The sequence below is a fragment of the Gopherus evgoodei genome, chromosome 2 (assembly GCF_007399415.2).
Source record: "Gopherus evgoodei ecotype Sinaloan lineage chromosome 2, rGopEvg1_v1.p, whole genome shotgun sequence".
In the NCBI taxonomy this organism is placed as follows: domain Eukaryota; kingdom Metazoa; phylum Chordata; order Testudines; family Testudinidae; genus Gopherus; species Gopherus evgoodei.
The window spans coordinates 209,449,856-209,466,505 of record NC_044323.1 but is presented as its reverse complement, the minus strand read 5'-3'; the positions used below and the strand labels follow the sequence as shown (position 1 = coordinate 209,466,505).

The 16,650-nt window shown below is 41.2% G+C and overlaps 1 protein-coding gene across 2 annotated transcripts in view; it reads right to left on the bottom strand.

Moving 5' to 3' along the window:
* Positions 1–16,650, bottom strand: part of DLGAP1 (DLG associated protein 1) — a 679,455-nt gene that overhangs the window by 420,684 nt on the left and 242,121 nt on the right. For both annotated transcript variants that reach the window (XM_030552824.1, XM_030552825.1), the window contains exon 2: positions 11,309–11,415. The gene's annotated coding sequence lies outside the window, so the exon portion shown is untranslated. The remainder of the gene's footprint in view (positions 1–11,308; positions 11,416–16,650) is intronic.

Sequence of the window (16,650 nt, the reverse complement as noted above, 5' to 3'; positions counted from 1 at the left end):
GGTTGACAGTCTATGGGTATCTACATGAGGAAATAAATATTTAATAATGGTCTCTTCAATCTACCAAAGAAAGGTATAACACGATTCAATGGCTGGAAGTTGAAGCTAGACAAATTCAGACTGGAAATAAGGAACAATTTTGTAACGTGAGGATAATTAACCATTGGAACAATTTAGCAAGGGTTGCAGTGGATTCTCCAACACTGACAATTTTAAAAATCATGACTGGCTGTTTTCTGCTCTAGATCTGCTCTAGGAATTATCTGGGGGAAGATCTGTGGCCTGTGTTATACATAAGGTCAAACTAAAGGATCACAGTAGTCCCTTCTGGCTTTGGAATCTCTGAAAATCCTAGCCCTAATCTTGATTGAAAGCCTTCAAGAGATGGAGAATTCATCACATCCCCTGACAAATTAGTTCCCGTGGTTATTTACCATAATTTAAAAATGTACACCTTATTTCTCATTTGAATTTTGTAGGTTCTACTTCTAGCCATTGGATCTTGTTGTGCCTTTGTTTGCTACATTAAAAATGCCCTATAGTATTAGTTGTCTTTTCCCTGTCAGGTTATCTGTGATGATGCCATTTAACTTGCAATTTAATAAATGAATAGATTTAGCTCCTCTAGTCTCATTACAAGATGTACTTTCCAGATCCCTAATCGTTCTTGAATCTCTTTTCTAAACCTTCTCTAGTTTTTCAACATCCTTTTTAAAGTAATGACACCAAAACTGGACACAATATTCCAGTAGTGGTCTTACCAATGCTGGACAGAAAAGTATTATTCACATGTCCAATGATCACATTGGACCTATTGGACCAAGCTTTAGCATCAATCTAGGAGATCGTATTCAGCTGGTGATTCAGCCTGACTCCTACATTATTTTGAGAGTTACTTTTACAGGATAGAATTTCCCCATCTTGTAAAATGGCCTTCATTTTTTAAAATTCCTAAATGTATAATCCTGTATCTGGCTGCATCACTGACAGCATCCACTTTACCAAGTCATCCAAATCATTCTGTTTAGGCAACCCAACCTCATCAGTATTTACCACTAATAATCTTTGTCATTTCCAAAATTTTACCACCAGTTACTTTATAGTTTCTTCCAGTTTAGTGGAATTTCCACAGTTTTCCAAGATTTATTAAAATCTAACTTCTATGTTCCTGAAAGCTTCTTAGCTCATTCTTTTGAAAACTTTAGCGTACAAATTATTCAAACTGTTAAATTAAAGATATTTTCTCACTTTAAAAAATAATATAAGGAGGAAGATATTAACAAGAAATTTCCACCCCACTGAAGCTTCAATAAAGGCCCCAGACAAATTCTTGCTTAATATCTGATCTGACGGGAAAACGTGATTGCTGCAAGTTTTATAATTACAGAAGGCAACGTATATTCTGCTGCACACCACTTTAAGTCATGTTACTTTCTTTGACTTTTTCCCCCTTTGGATCTTAGAAATACACCCAAGGTGATTCTGAATACCCATCTGTAGTGGGGCAGTTACCTTGCTCTGGTGGAAAAAGCTAGACTGATTGGGGAAGCAGTCACAGCCGGGGCCATACCCAATCAGGCCACAGTGGACCCTATAAAAGGTCTGTGAGCTAGGAGCTGAGGCAGTCTTTCTCCAGCCTTAGAGAGAGAGAGAATGACCTGGCTGCCTGGGAATAGAGTACCTGAAGCAGAGCAATGCTGAGGAAGGGCAAAAGGAGCTGGGGAGCTCCAGCCTGGCAACTCCCCAGGCTGAAGCCTTGTGCAAGGCCTAAAGAGGTACTGGGGCTGCAGAGGTGCAGCTCGGGGATAGGCAGAGGCAACTGGTCCAACCCCCTTGCCAATGATGAGTGGATTACAGACTGCAGTCTGCCCCAGTGAGCGCAGGCAAGATGATGACTGGCAGTAGCCACTGAGGAAAGGTGGTTGTAGAGGCTGGGGATTCCCCTGGAAGGGGAGACCAAGAGTGTGGGGGCACTTCTGGGGCAGAACTCCAAGGTAAAGGCGTACCGGGATCTGGGAGGGACATAGAGGCAACAAAGAGTGCTCTAAAGCTGGAAAAGAGCTAATTCCCAGACGATCAGCAGGAGGAGGGCTTTGTTTTTAAATAAATAACAGGCTCCTTTAAGGTGTCTCCATTTGGACATCCAAAATGTCTACACTACAGGGGAAACTGAATACAGGGAAATACACTACAGGGGAAATTTGATCTAAGCTAGGCAATTTGAGTTATGTGAATAGCGTAATTCAAGTCAATGTTGCTTAGATCTACTTACCGCAGGGTCCCTTCGACTCCCCCTACTCTTCTCGATCCGGTGGAGTTCAGGAGTCAACGGGAGAGCAATTTGTGGTCGATTTAGTGGGTCTTCACTAGACCCACTAAATCGAAAGCCAACACATCGATCACCGCTCAATTCCCCAGTAAGTGTAAACAAGCCCCCACTAGAATCAATTTTTGAAAACCTTCGCCAGAATATGTAGAAGAAAGTAACAACAGATTGAGAAGGAGTTGCAAATGAAAAGAAAAGATAACTAGAGTTCATATAATGGTACCCCAGACATAGAACAACCTTGCAGATATAGATTAAGGGAATAAAGAGATGGAGAGAGAAAGGTATGGTGGCCTTTTTTTTTTTTTTAATAAATGCACAAATAACCAAATCAGCACTTCCATGTCAACATAACTTTATATTACTAACATTAGTACATTTCAGTTTACTGTAGGACTGACATCTGCTCTTCAGCAATGGCACAGATTTCTCTTTTCATTATTTATACAGCAGTTCGAATACTTGTTAAGACTGAATTAAAGAAGTCTACTTGAATCAGATATACGCTGGAGTTAATGCTTTCATCATTATTAATAATCTTATTCCAACGGAATACAGCATAGCCTGTATTCCCATCAGTGTGAGATTACTCATTTAAGTAGTCTCACTTTACCTCTGTGTCCGTTTCCTTTCCCAATGTTACGGTGCCAGAGTGAGCAGTACCTTAGACTCCTCACTCAGTCTCTCTGTGGGCACCCCTTGCCAGGTAAAGTAACGTTTAGGTAAGTCCCATTTGTCTCCGAATGGTACAGCATTGGAGTTGAGCAAGGCAGCCTGTACCCCCGCAGCATCTGCCTCGGTCTGTCTGACCATCAGTCAGCATCTATCCCTCTGAGTTCACTAGCTGACTTTTTAATTCATTTCAAAATTCTATTTTCCTAGGACCCTTGAACCTAGATGATTTGGTTTATGCATCTCACTGGAGGGGTCAGAGATAGATTTCTGGCTGTGGATTCACTATATTGCCCATTAATACTACTAAATCAATTGCTGATGCTTATTTGCCTACCTGCAGAGAACCGACTGCCCAGGACTGTTTACTCTTTGTACCCATGTAGAACACATCTGATGTTAATCAAAAAGACAGAGGTACACATGCAACAAAAAATAATATAGAATACTCCCACGTTCTTCACACTCAGTCTTGTCTTTTTAGATTGTAAGCTATTCAGGTTAGGGACTGTGTTTGTAAATGCCTAGCACAGTAGATTCTCAAAACTAAGTTGGGGGTCTCTTGGCACTACTGTCACTAAACATTCACATACACACACATCTACCTAAAATTTATTTACAAAAACTTTTCAAATAAAGTAAGGGGAAAATAGATAAATACATACATTTAACAATCAAGCCATCCATTTAAGAACAAATATCCATACTCACTTATGTAGTCCTGTCATTTTCCTGAGGAATTTCAAGTAGGATTTTGAACAAGAGGCATAAATTTGGTAGTTTGAGAGCCTAAATTAAAGTAATCCAGCTATCATCTCACCCACCATCAAAGGAATCTTCTTTTAAAAGTGTCAAATGGGTGCATTGCATAGAAGTCTTCTAGAACTCCTCACTGCTTCTGGATACAGAGTGACAGCTGTAAAAAGCGGTCTCCTCTTCCAAGTATAACTAGCTAGAAGACTGCAGCACGCCTTATCATGCAGATTGGGGACAGGGATTCACGCTTTCAGAAAGACTCTTAATCACCTTTTGAATATCCTCATTCTTATTAGGTCTCTTCCTTTATATTGTTTGCGTGTCTGGGCATTTTTGCTTTAAAGTTTTATTCCCTGATGTTTTGCTTTGAGGCTGTATTTTCACATGTGTAGAGCTGAGAATAGAATTTTTGAAACAATTCAAGTGCTTTTCTTCTAATGGTCAAAATATTGTCCTTCCTCTGCCCCCTAATCCAAACTTGCATGCTAGGAACACATGAGATTTGTTTCTCTGTTCATAGAAATGTTGCTGAAGCCATAATAAAATCTGCTCACTATTTTTTTCCAAAAAGTATCATGTTCAGTTAGCCCCTGAGAGCTCTGAGCTTTTTCAAGATTTCTTTAAAACGTGTTTCTTTTCATTGTTCTTCCATTATCTTTATTTCATCTAGACATCTACACTTTTCTTTTTCTGTGATTTAAACTTCAGGCTCTACTTATGAGATTCTCCCTCATTACAGTATAAACTACAACCTCCATATTAGCGTCATTAGTAAAATAACCTAGGTTTCTTCTTCTATGCCATCTCTTAATTGGTGATTATTTGTCCTCTAGGCCTTTTGCCCTTTTTCCACAGGCCCAATTGGTTAGAAAGAGTAAGACTGGAGCATGATCAAACCATATCAGATGTCCAATATTGGCTCTAACAGTGAGAGGAAGAAATTAAGAGAAGGAGAAATTACAGTAATATCCATCCTCACAGAGAAACTGAGGGTAAGAATGACTCAGCTCCCTCCACATATGTAATAATCAGTTTCCTGTAGACTCTCCCCCACTAATCTTCCTAAACACTTTTCTTCTCTTCTGCTATGAGGCCTTTCCAGTTTCAAATTTATTCATATTCCCCTCATTAGTGAGCAGTTAAAATATCTCTCTCCTTGCTCTTTCACTACACAAGATTTCAAGTTGTAGTGCTTTTCTCAAGTGTCACAGATTCACAGGGTCCGGTCTATGCCATGTCCTGTCACCAGTCTCCTAAGAGTATCCCTTTGGTGAACTAGAACCCAAGGATCCACACAGCTCCATGGGGCAGGCGGCCCGCAGCTTCCACAGCTCTGTCTGAAACTGGGTTTTCGGGTGCCAGAAATTCTTGTTTCTCTCCATGACTTCCTGCAGCAAGTCCAGCCAAGACACTCCTGCAGAAGACCTGTTCCTATAATACCAGAGTGCAGTGCTCTGAGGAAGTATCTGCAGTGACACCAAGCAGCCTGTGTACTGTGCTCTTATCCCAAACATCTGACACCTTCCTCCTTTGTTCTCCAGCTCAGGGCCTTTGATCTGAACCCCTGCAGAGAGGTGTGGGGGATCTTTTTCCACTTGGCTGTTGGTCCTTAGGTGTAAATGTCTTGGCCATTGGAGTTTCCATTGCCTCTTCCAGATCCTCCATTCACATATGTAGGCTCTATTCACTTTATTATTCTGGTGTCCACCCAGGTGACTATCTGAGTAAAACACCTGGTCCTTTCTCTTTACTCTCAGTGCATAGCACTACAAAGCACAGAAGGAAATGGAGGTGCAGATATGAATCATAAAAATGTTACCAAAATTCCCCACATTTGTCACATCAAGATATGTGTTATCTCCTGTGATGTTGCACTCTATATGATTTTCTGAAAATATGCTAATGAGTATGAATATAATGTAACTGGAATACGCTTCAAGCAAAGTTCTCTTGTAAGGTATCATTACAAAGCTTATAATCAACAGAGGGTGGTCATCCTATTTGTATAAATGTATCACTCTTGTATCTGAAATTAGAAATATGAAATATAACTCTGAGGGCCTATCGTAATTATGCAAAGTGTGGGTCATTAATGGTGGTTTGGAATCTCGATGGCTCCCATTAACCAGGACAATTGTCTATAGATGGCTATGTTTTACTTATCAGAGGGGTAGCTGTGTTAGTCTGGATCTGTTAAAGCAGCAAAGAGTCCTGTGGCACCTTATAGACTAACAGACGTTTTGGAGCATGAGCTTTCCTGGATGAATACCCACTGCGTCAGATGCATGTAGCGGAAGTTTCCAGGGGCAAGTATATATATGCAGGCAAGAAGCAGGCTAGAGATAATGAGGTTAGTTAAATCAGAGAGGATGAGGCCCTCTTCTAGCAGCTGAGGTGTGAAAACCAAGGGAGGAGAAACTGGTTTTGTAGCTGGCTAGCCATTCACAGTCTCTGTTTAATCCTGAGCTGATGGTGTTAAATTTGCAGATGAACTGAAGCTCAGCAGTTTCTCTTTGGAGTCTGGTCCTGAAGTTTTTTTGCTGTAGGATGGCCACTTTAAGATCTGCTATTGTGTGGCCAGGGAGGTTGAAGTGTTCTCCTACAGGTTTTTGTATATTGCCATTCCTAATATCTGATTTGTGTCCATTTATCCTTTATCTGTTTTACTTGTAAGTCTTCCTGTATACCTGTGTGCTGGCAAGTGGGCAATGAAGTCTTAAAGTGACGTGTGATCATGTCATCTGAACTGGAATCCATCTTTAACCTGGTGCTTTTCCATTTAGAAGGGGGGGGGGGGCACCCAGAGAGACAAGACTCCAGCCTTGTGCCAAAGCCATATAAAAGGACAAACAAAACAAAGGAGGCTGCAGTCATGAGAAATCCCCTAGCTACTACCTGAGCTGGAACAAGGGCTGTTCCAGGGGAAAGGATTGTGCCCAGACTAGAAAGGCATCCAGTCTGTGAAAAACTTATTGAAATATCTCTGAGGGTGAGATTTTATCTGTATTCAGTTTTATTACTGAATTAGGCTTAGACCTTTATTTTATTTTACTTAATAATTCACTTTGTTCTATCTGTTACTATTTGGAACCACTTAAATCCTACTTTCTGTATTTAAAAAAAAATCACTTTTTACTTATTATTTAACCCAGAGTATGTATTAATAGCTGGGGGGTGGGGATGGGGAACAGCTGTGCATACCTCTATCAGTGTTATAGAGGGCGAACAATTTAGGAGTTTACCCTGCATAAGCTTTATACAGGGTAAAACGGATTTATTTGGGGTTTAGACCCCATTGGGAGTTGGGCATCTGAGCGTTAAAGACAGGAACACTTCTGTTAGCTGCTTTCAGTTAAGTCTGCAGCTTTGGGGCATGTGGTTCAGACCCTGGGTCTGTGTTGGAGCAGACTGGTGCTTCTGGCTCAACAAGACAGGGTGCTGGAGTCCCAGCTGGCAGGGAAAGAAAGCAGGAGCATAAGCAGTCTTGGCACATCAGTTGGCAGTTCCCAAGGGGGTTTCTGTGATTCAACCCATTACACCTCCCTCCATTTTGTTTTGGCCCAGAAAACAAACTCCTATCCAAAGCAACCATATGCTAGAAGGCTTTTATAAACCTTTGAAAAATGTGAGCCTTTTTAAAAATGACTAATTCATGATGGGATCATATCAGTTCAGTTATGACCCTCTCTCATATCACAAGTCGATTTAAGCCCTGTGCATTAGATTATTACTTATTGTTTGCATTACCATAGCACCTAGGAGCCCCAGTGATGGACCAAGACCCCATTGTGTGTTGTGCAATCAATCAGTGGCGTCCCCATAACATTTTGGTTACTTTAATGCTATTTTCATGAGAATTATCATCCTCTGTTAGAGTTCCATTTGTTACTTTCTTACATTATCTTTCAATTCCTTCTCTCATGATCTGATACACTATTTTTATTGCGAATGCAGCAAAGAATCCTGTGGCACCTTATAGACTAACAGACGTTTTGGAGCATGAGCTTTCATGGGTGAATACCCACTTCCTCAGATGCATTTATTGCGAATGTATCTGTTGCTTGCACAGGCACCAACTTTCCCAGCTTTGCCCCAGGCCCTACCCCCACTCCACCCCTTCCCCGAAGGTCCCACCCCACCCCACCTCTTCCCGTCACCAGCCTGCCTTTTTCAGCCACGTTCCGCCCTCTCCCCCCAAGTGCGCCACATCCTCACTCCTCTTCCGCAGAGCCTCCCACATGCCACAAAACAGCCCCCCCCAGGAAATGTGGGGAGGCTGATTGGTGGGGCCCGCTGGCAGGCAGGAGGCACTGGGGGAGGGATTCCGATAAGGGGGCTGCCAGTGGGTGCTCAGCACCCACCATTTCTTCTCTGAGCATGCTCCACCCATGGAGTCAGTGCCTATGGCTGTTTGTCCTCTCTTTCTGCTCCGCACCCAATTCCCCAAATATTTTGCCATATAGAAAGGCCTCCCCTGTGGCATTCTATACTGTCAGTTTCTAATGAAGTAGTCTTTTGTCCACACTCCAAGAGGCCTTGCTTGTGCTTCTAGTGCATAGGCAGAGGGCTATGATATTAAAGAGGGCAATGCTCATCTATACATATAGATCCCTTTATACCTAGCCCTTGATTGTGTTTCTAAAGCAAACAATATTTAATTCCAAATGCTAACCTCTATCAATCGTTAAAGAGGAAAATTATTCCACTCAATTTAACACCAACAATAGTACTGAGATGCCCAGTGGAAAAGTTTGCCCCTGGGTCTTCCAGACTGTCTTTATTCCAGTCTCCACTGTGACCATCCCCAGCTCCTCATCCCAGTCCCTACCCTCAACTCTATCTCACATTCCCTTCTCCCGTTTTCTCATCACAGTTCTGCCTGCCCGCTCCGCATCCTAGTCCCGTTTCCCCACCCCATCCCTTCACGCCACTCCCTCCCCTTTGGCTACTCAACCTAGTCAGATTCCACCCTCCCCTCCTCCATACCCCATTCCTGACCTCTTGTCAGTCTCTCCCTCACCAGTCCCCCAGGACTGGCTCCTCGCCCCTCTGTGTTCCAGCCAGGCTTCCTCCTTTTCCTATTCAGTGCCAGAAGTGGGAAAACTGAGAACACAGGAGACAGTCTTCCTGCTGCTATACATTACTGTACCTGGTGCCATGACAGCTCTTAGTGGGAGTTTTGAAAGCCACTGAACCAAACTGTAAGCCTTGTATCATGGTGGAAACCACTTCAAGCCAGGGAGTGCAGCAGCACCCTCAGTTCCAGCACCTATGCCTGGGGTTGAGGCATGCTTTATTGCTCCATGCACATGCTCTGTCCAGTTTTGAGGGAACTGAAGAATGCCCAGTGCAGATAGAATCTAGCCACCAAATTCTAAGAAGTGTCTACTGAGCATGTGTGAAATGAGATTTTCAGAGACTCAAGTTGGCCAAATATGGTAGATTTTCACAAGAAGAGCAAAAGGCACATTTGTAACACCAACTCACGCTCCCCAAATACCACATTTCAAGTCATTGCTCCAAAGAATGGACTGCTACAACTTCTCAGTAGAACAGCTGTAAGAATATCTTTTTTTTAAACTCAGGCAAAATATATATTTTTTTAGCTTCATTGTGAGAAATGGCTGCAGTTTTGCAAAACAAACAAACAAAAAAACCCCACACCTCAGGCAGACACCCAGAATGGAAAACTTCAGCACAAATGGTTGAAGTTTGGTAAAGTTATAAGCAACTGAAAATAGGTCTTATAACGGTCTGAGACAATGCTATCTATAATATAGGCTTCATTTAATATAACGTGCACACACACGGGAAGAGACTTTTAGATTTCAATTTGCACTACGGCTGATGCCAAAAATTTAAGCAATTAATTAATGAATTATTGAACAATGTATTGCTCTTTCATTCAGCAGCTTTTACTTGGGAGAGTCAAAGCATTAATTCTCATAATCCCTTCAAGTAAGTATTATAGCTGTTTTACAGAAGGGTAAAACAGAGGCATATAGAGTTGAACTGAGAAAAGTCATTGGCACAGCCAGGAAAAGGACAGTGGCATCATGGTTTCAAGTCCTTCCTTTAATAATTGTCCTGTGTGCATATAATCAAGGACAGAAATATTGCCAACAGCACTGATACTTCATTTCTACCACATGCACTAAAATGCAATGTACTTGCCATTGCAGGCACTCTCTTTATTTAAAAGAAACAAATTAACTCTTAAAAATACACATTAACATACCTATTGATAAGCAGTTACTTTTGCAGTCAACAGAGTATACTAAACCTGATAACCAACTGGAGGAAGAAAATCACTGGTATAAAAATGTTCCAGAGACTGCAAAACACTGGGTTTGATAAATCAAGCTCAGCTGACACAGGGAAATCTAGAAGGTGCAATATAAGCACAGTATATATCTAATTTTGATGTTCTATTGGTTACAGCTACAATATGCTACAAAATTAAATGCCCTTGATTTTTCAGAGGTGCACTAAAAGCAAGTGCTGAGAGTTATTTTACAGAATAACTACAGTTTTATAGCAGCATAGAAACCTCTAAAAAACCCCACAAAGTTTCCTTCTCCTATTATGGCTTGTCAGGCCAGTTGTGTGCTAATGCTAAAAGGCCAGATTCTATGTCATATAATCTTCTATTGCCTCCATTAAATTAACACTGGGAAATACAATTTCTCTCTCTTTTTTATGTCTAGATAGGAAGTACGTGGGTCTGCATAATGAGTAATATGCATTCGAAAGTCATTCTTTCATTTCCGCTAAATTATATACTAATTTTTTTTGCAGGAGTGCAATTGCCAGTGTTTTAAAGGTTGGGATAAGTTTTACAAGTAAGAGAAAAAATATGTTGATGTAAATCAAACTGGGCCACATTTCACCATCATACCAATTGCCTTCCATACGGTAGAAATGCTAGAGGCTGATTTATCTTCAACGTGTGTATGAGATCCAAAAGGTCCTGTTTTTCTGCAGCTTTCATCATAAGGAAGCTGTGGAGAGAGCAGTTCTTTCACTCTCAAAGCTCCTCTAGGCTATTCCAATTTTCCTTCCAAGATGCTGCAGCTCTTCCCCCATGCTTTTTCTGTGCTCCTTTTCTCTGCTGATCTCCCTGCCCCCACTCCTCCAGGCCAAACCAATCTTCTCTCTAATCTGGCTCTACAGTTAGAATACATGCAGTCCTCTGGGGCTTTACCCACAGTTATGTTTATATATTTCATTTTTCTGTTCATGCAAGTCCAATGAAAATACTTTACTGAGATGGAATAAAGTTCACAGAAGACTAACAATGTTAATGCTCTTTAAAACCTGCAAGTGTAGATGTCTATAGATATAGGCACCAAGTACAGATACTTACATACTTTACCAAGAAAGATACCAAGTCACCAAATTTATATTCATTTTCATTAAGGGGGCAAACAATTTGGGGACAATTTATTTTTATGGTTGCTTACCCAAAATGTTCAGCACTATAGAGAAACATCCAAAAGAACAAATGAAGAGACAGACTGGGGAAAAAAATCAGATTAAGAAAAAAGGGCTCACCTTTTAAAATCAGTTTTCCATTTTGGTTTGTTTCAAGGCTTAAGGAGAGAGAATTTTGCACAGTCTTTAATGCAGATGTCAGTTGCGATATGTGATGCTTGACTGTTCTGAAATGAATTAAAAATGCAATAGGTAAATGACTAGCCTGAAACAAGATAAAAGTTAATAACAGTCTCAAAAGCAACTACTCATTCAGCCATTAAAAGTAATTGCAGTGATGAGAGATTTTGATACCAAAGCTACTTGGTGCCATATTCTACATTTTTCTGTGTACAAGGGGGAAAAAAATAAACTGAAGTATTTATAAAGCCATATTCCTGGTACCGTATAACTGACTTCTTCCCAAACAACATAAAGCACACTGTCTGTTCCTTTATACATACATAGATTGGTCTGGTATGTTTGACCTTGATAGTTCTGCCACACTTGACATTGAATTTTCTTTCCTCTCATCTCTTCTTCCACCTGGCTGCCAACCCCCTTCTCACAAGGCAACTGCCAAAGGATGACTGAGATGGTGGAGAAATAATGTCAAAACAACTCTACAGAGCAGCCATATTAAATTATATATAAAATGTGCTTTTAAAAATTGTTTAAGATAACTGAAAAAATATTTCTTTTCAAGCCAGCCTCTCTCTGTGTATGAAAAGTTATTTTCAACATTTTAAAGTGATATAGATAATCTTTCCCCTCTACTGGCATCAAAACTATATGTTGAGAATAAAGAAAATAAACATCTTCTCATTATTAAGCAAGTGAGATGAATCATCTCCTCACTCCAAATTTATTATACATCTCATCTAGCATAGGTTTGTTCATTCACATTCTATTGTAGTTTTTCATGTGGACAATACACAATGGTGATTTAAACCAACTTCAAAAGCTTTTTTCCCCAGGTTCCAACCTCTGTTAACAGGGCTGATCAAGAAAAGAGCTCTGACAACCTATCAGAGTAAGCAAACTGAAAGAGTGAAAACAAAATGGTATATTTTAAATTTCTTTTAGTTTTACTAACCCCAGGCATTACTTGTAACAATAGCAGGTAAAAAATTTCAAAGCAAAGCCTGTGGGGTGTTTTTAAACTATTTATTTATTTTGGAAGTTTCAGTAAGTTTACAAATCCTTGCCAGTAAAGATCAGAAACAAAACAGTAATCGTTACAACAGTGAGCTTTTGTTTACAGACATATTGGAGCATGAGCTTTCGTGGGTAAATACCCACTTCGTCAGATGCATGTAGTGGAAATTTCCAGGGGCAGGTATATATATGCAAGCAAGAAGCAGGCTAGAGATAACAACGTTAGTTCAGTCAGGGAGGATGAGGCCCTCTTCTAGCTCTTGCTCCAGTACGTCTGTTAGTCTATAAGGTGCCACAGGATTCTTTGCTGCTTTTACAGATCCAGACTAACAGGGCTACCCCTCTGATACTTCGTTTACAGAAACATTACTCAGTAATACAATCATCAAACCTCTCTGTTTAACAGTTTGTTACCATATTACAGACTAAGCATCTTTACATTAACTGTGACAAAGCATTTTTTAAAACTTGATGGTGTCACAGATTGAGAGATTCCAAGGCCAGAAGGGACCATTGTGGTCATCTAGTCTGACCCCCTGCATTACACAGGCCACAGAACTTCTCTGAATTAATTCCTGTTTGTACTAGAGTATATCATCTAGAAAAACATTCACTATTAAAGTCCCTTGAATAGCACATTATAGCAAGGACAGCTTCTTAACATTTCACACAAGATATGGAAGAAGGAATATCTAAGGAGAAAACTGGGAATGTAAGACAGAGAAGGCCTTGGAGGGGAAGTGTAGGAATGACCATACTCAAGGAGGCTGCTATTTATATTAGTTAGTTATGTTATTGTCTTTTGTGTTAGTAATAAATCAACTTCAAGCAAGGAGTGAGTTTCAACATTGATTCAGGGTCTGTGTACCTTACAGAAACAAGGACAGACAGTCATCTCATTAACAGTGCACTTGACAGCACTTTATGTACAACCTTGTGTGGTCAATTTGTCAGCCAGTTTTACTGTGTTTGTGTGGGTCTTTCATGGGAGAAGAATTTTAAATTAAATAAATAAATAAATAAATAGTGATTGTAAAACCACAACAATTGACAGGAAGACTATGTGGAGGTGTAGTGCTAGATAGTACTTTTAACTCATATTTTGAAATTCAGTAGATTTCAAGTTGAGAAAGTCTCTAAGGAAAAGACATTAATTTAATGACAATACTAACTTTACCGTACATTTTATGTTTCCTTACTGGAATGTAATATTGCTGCAAATTTTTTTTTTATCATAATTTTTTAAAAATATCTACCTGTACTATATTCATTTTAAAATTAAACCCAAGACAAAATTCATCCAAAGATATACATCAGAGGCTTTAATTTTCAGATGTGCTGAGTATCTGCACTTTCTGTTGACTTCAACAATGCTTCTGAAAATAAGCCATAGTAAGATTTTTTGTTTTGGTTCCATGTTTTTCCTGTGTTTTTCCATAACCACAACCTTAAGGCTCTGCATTTCCCCAGATACACAGGATTCCCTTTGGAAGCGGTCAAAGTTGCTCTTTAAGACCCCAAATCAACAATGCATTTAAGCAAGTGCCTAATTTTTAGCATGTGAATTGTCCCATTAAAACTCAAGTGCCTTCCTGAACTGAGGCTTAAAAAGGAATTGTTGGCCAACAGAACCCTACAGGGTGAATGAGTTACCTCTGCAACTCCCACCACCTTGCTAGGATACAAAAAGTTGGAGCCAGGAACTGAAGAGATGTTGCCCACATGGCTGTAAAGGTGACCAGATGTCCCAGTTATATAGGAATAGTTCTGATTTTTGGGTCTTTTTCTTATATAGGCTTCTATTACGCCCCATGCCCTGTCCCGGTTTTTCATACTTGCTGTCTGGTCACCTTACATGGCTGTGTAAAGCACTGGGTGCTAAACCACTGCAAAAGCCCAATACACAAATTAAATTTTGCTTAGAGTTTTTCATTAGCTATCAAGAGAATTTTCTGAAAAAAATAAATATATTGTAAATACATGCAACCCACTTTTTAGAGGTGCTCTCTAATTTTCTGTGCCTAATATTTTTGCATGCTCAGCTGCGGGGTGGATTTTCTCCAACAACATGCATTGGACTTGCGGATACTATTGAAGTCAACTGCCTACAATGGCTTGGGCCTTTAAAGTATTATTTTCAATTCTTCATCCAGTTATTTTTCTGCTCACAACATACATTCACTCTCTGCCCTTCTCTCTCACACACACTTGCACAACTTTTACCTGAAAACTAACTTTGTCAGAGATCTACCATTATTGTATGGCCAGACTAGCTCTAATTGCGGTAGTTAAACTGCTGCCACACCAACTCTTCATTCTGTTAGCTAGATGAATATTCTGATTGAGCAGAAGGTAAGGTATATTTGTCATATAATGGTTATATCACAAATGTTCCTAAAACTAAAGCCTTTAAAAGTTATTTATACTCCTTTGAATAGTGATTGACTTGCATCCTTACTGGAACACTAGAGATTTATGGTTTGATTAATGTCAGATCACAGTGTTTTAGAGAAATAACAGGATTAATACCAGAGCCGCGGACCAACGGACCCTCCGCAGGGACGACTGCGGCAGGTCCACTGGAGGCGCCTGCCACCCCCCCTGGCAAAATGCCGCCCCCCGAAAATCCTGGCGCCCTAGACGATTGCCTAGTTCACCTCAATGGAAGTGCAGGCCCTGCCTTCACTGCAAAAACCTAAACCTGAAGCTTCACAGACCGTATATACCATTTTTCATAACAGACTCGCTCAAAATTCAGCTAATGTAAAAGTCAAAAGTTTATCTAACCCCTATATAAAAGGCAGGCATCTTACAATGAGTCATTGGTTCAATTTTAGCACATGCTGGGGACCAAAATCTTTCACACCAGTTGACAATTGTTTGGTAGCCTATTTACAGAAAGTAGATGATTAAAAACCAGTTCTTAAGCAACAAATGGCCACTACCTGTCGCCTCTATCTGTGGCTCCTGTAGTTTTAGTCTGAAGGGAAGCACAAGGAAGATAGATACCCTCACCTCTGCTGTACCTATTCTGTGGATTAATAACAGTCTTCAGTTCAGAGCTCCCGTGAGCATTAATATAAGTTTCAGTGGAAAAATCCAGTTCAGAGTTCAGTGCCCTGAACTGTGTTGTTAGTCAATTGACTGTGTAGCTTGTTTTCTCAGTTTGCTGTCTTGTGCCATTTTGAGTTGACAGGGTGTTGTATAGAGGAGACACTAACGTTTCTGTTAGAGATAAGCTCCTTTGTCCATGGTTATTTTGTTGTTTTTCTTAAGGTAAAATAAAAATAATTCAGTGTGAATGTACATGGTTTCAGGGGCAGCAAGTTAAATTCAAGGCCCTCGGACCTGGCTCCACCAATGTTTGTGGCTGGGTCTCTCCCTCAGCCCTGCCTGCCACCTTATGCATCTCCCCCAGAGCATCTCTGCTGGTACCCTGGACAGCGGGTGGATGCCCTGCCGCTCTGCTTCCTTGGCAGCCGCTCCAGGCTACAAAAGGGAGTGGTGGTGTCAGGCTGAGGTGATGGCACAGCTGCTGCCTGTGGAGGGAGGAGGTGCACACGTGATGGCAGCCCTCCCCCTGGGGAGGGGCTTCCTGGACCTGAGAGGGGCCCCGGCCCTTAGGAGCATATGCAGTAACGGTGCCCGAGAGTGTGCTACCAGAGGAAAGAGGGGGCCCTTTCCCCAGAGCTCATTGCTGCTGGTGAGGAGAGGGCTGGGGGGGGTGGAATGTGGAGTCCTCTCTGGCCCAAGCCCCAGGGCAACCTGCCTGCACCCCAAACTCCTATTCCCAGCACTACCCCACCTCACCTCATAGCCTGCACCCGCAGCCCTCACCCCCCGCATCTCAGCCCTCTGCCCCAGCCCTGAGCCCCCTTCCACACCCCAAATCCCTCACCCTCAGCCCCACCCCAGAACCCTCACCCCCAGCCAAGGCTCTCATCCCCCACATTCCCTATATTGCACAATGTGAGGGTAACTGTTAAACACTTACTATTTCCAGTCTGTTTTTACATATACTGGTAAAATATATACTGGCTTACAAGGCAGGTGGGGGGGGGTGGAGATTTGGACCCGTTCTGGGCACCACCAAATATTATACAAACCTGCCGCCTCTGCATGGGTTCTTTGTGTATGGAAAAGCATGATATCAACCACAGCAAAACCAAATATGTAATCAGAGGGGCCTCGCGCAATTTAATAAGCCATTAGAGTCACTGATACATTGCATTGCTCACAGCAGATATCCACATATATTCAGAAAA